Raw genomic sequence first — 2,154 nt, 5'->3', positions numbered from 1 at the left:
GGTTCAAGGGCAGGGATGCCAGCCATGTTGTGGGGTGCACTGTGCTGCCAGTAAGGTTCAGAGTTAACTTCCTTGCCCTGAAAGTGGTGGTCTGTGCTGTGATCTGCCTTCCTCCTCACCTCAGCAGTCTTTGCTGGTCCACCTCTGGGATGTTCAAACTTTTACGCTTGTCTGGGGAAGCCACCTCGTAGAGGGATACCCACATGGGGCCAGGAGCAGCAGCTCGCTCGCTGGCTCAAAGAACAAGGGTTTGCTTGTCTCCCTCAGAAGTGAGCCACAGCAGCAGATGGTCAGGCCACTCTGGAACGCAGCGTGTCAGGGATCCACAGGAGGTGCCACGAAGGCGGGGCAAGGTGGAGCCACTTGGGCGGGGCAGCCGGCAGCCGGAGGATGTGCCGCTGCACGAGCGTGGCCTGGAAACAATGGACAGGTAAGTCGGGGCCAGGCGGAGACACTGGGGTGGGGCAGCAGGCAGCCGGAGGACGTGTCGCTGCGCCTAGCGGGGTCTGGAAATGCTGGGATGTGTGTGCGGGTGGCAAAACCACCACAGATCGGAGGGCTCCATCCACACCCCAGCTGAGCGCACACCACTTGGTTGCACCGCGATGTAGCCTGCGAGGGCGACGGCTTAGGGTCCGATGCAGCAGGTGGCTTGGCCCTCACCGTCGCCAATTATGAAGTCACGGGTTGACAAACGACACGTGAGTCAGGGCAATTATACAATACACTTTATTGGCATCAATGTGTGCGCATAAACGAATCCTTCCCGCCCTGTCCACCTGCATTTATTCTTTTTCCCATGTCACCCCCTAACACTCAGGGGAGCGGTGTAACTAATTCCCCCCCCCTATGGAGCACCACCTGTTGGACTGGCCTGGAAAAAGACCAACACTACATATGCCTGTCGCAAAGAACAGATCTGTATTTTACGTGGATAGCTGAGTGTATTAGTAAAGTCTGGCTTTAAAGGAACTTTAAAACAAAAGAGGTGTCTGTGAGAAGGGGCTATGTAGAGATGAGGGACACTTTTGCCAGGTGGTAGTGAGGGAGTACGAGCAGGAGGTCATGGGGGCGCTAAAAAAATGCTACAAGCGCTAAAGCCAGCCTTAGTAAAAACATTCTTCTACCTACCCCTTCCTCAAACAGTGGTCGATCTGCCGCTATCAAAAGACTTGGCCAAGATTACAAACCGCGGATTTAATATTCACTAATGTGCTCTCCCCAACACAGGTGTGAACTGTCAGAGTGCGCAACGTTGGGAACAGTACATTTTTTACCTAATCGGAGCACTATCCCAGTCCCCACTGAATTAAGAATGCACCCCAACACAAACCGCGACAGCAAGCCCCTCAACGTAATACGGGCCCTGGTGCACCTACCATTCGTGCGCGATTCCGCAGGTGCCATTTTAGGTTGGGACGCCCAGGCAGGACCAAGGTGACAGAAACAGTAGTCTGTGCCACCTGCTGCCCACACAAGCCGGTGTTGTGGCTATTTAATGCACCACAGTTATACGATTTATGTTCCGTACGTGCCAATCAAAATGTATTTACATTCACGATTTAAACATTTTTGGAAGAAACTTTAAAAAAACTTTTCACATGTCGGAAACAGGACCAGAGACCACGAGTGCTCGCTGACTATGGTAAATTATTTTCCATTACAAATCTGACCATCTGACATTTAGGTCAATGATGCAACCACTTCAGCTGACTCTGAATAACAACTGAAAAAAGGCTGAAGAGTTAACAGTGGAGCTGAAGACCGAAAAACAACCACGGAGTCAAAATAAGTGAGTAAGGATGACACATTTATTCTGAGATTAAATTCCACGATTTACCCACTTTATGAACTGAAATTTGATCTGCTCCTCTGGCGCTGCTGTCAATCTTCCACTTTAATGGAAAACACACTTAAAAGGCCTGGGTGAACATGATACTGCCCTTTTAAGTGTGTGAAATATGAAGGGAAGAAACAGAATGGCTCAGTGCAGTGCAAATTGAGAAGCAGCTGTGAAGGCGCTCTCTGTTCTTCTCAGCACTATGCAGATTTTGCTATTTGGAAAGGGTCTGCGAATAGTTACCTTTAGTATTTTAAATATTTTTATTGTAAATGATTAGGAGATTAAGCAATAAACAGTATCCGACCTAAACC

The sequence above is a fragment of the Pleurodeles waltl genome, chromosome 8 (genome assembly GCF_031143425.1).
Source record: "Pleurodeles waltl isolate 20211129_DDA chromosome 8, aPleWal1.hap1.20221129, whole genome shotgun sequence".
Lineage (NCBI taxonomy): Eukaryota > Metazoa > Chordata > Amphibia > Caudata > Salamandridae > Pleurodeles > Pleurodeles waltl.
The sequence above is the reverse complement of the archived record's forward strand: the minus strand, read 5'-3'. Positions refer to the sequence as shown.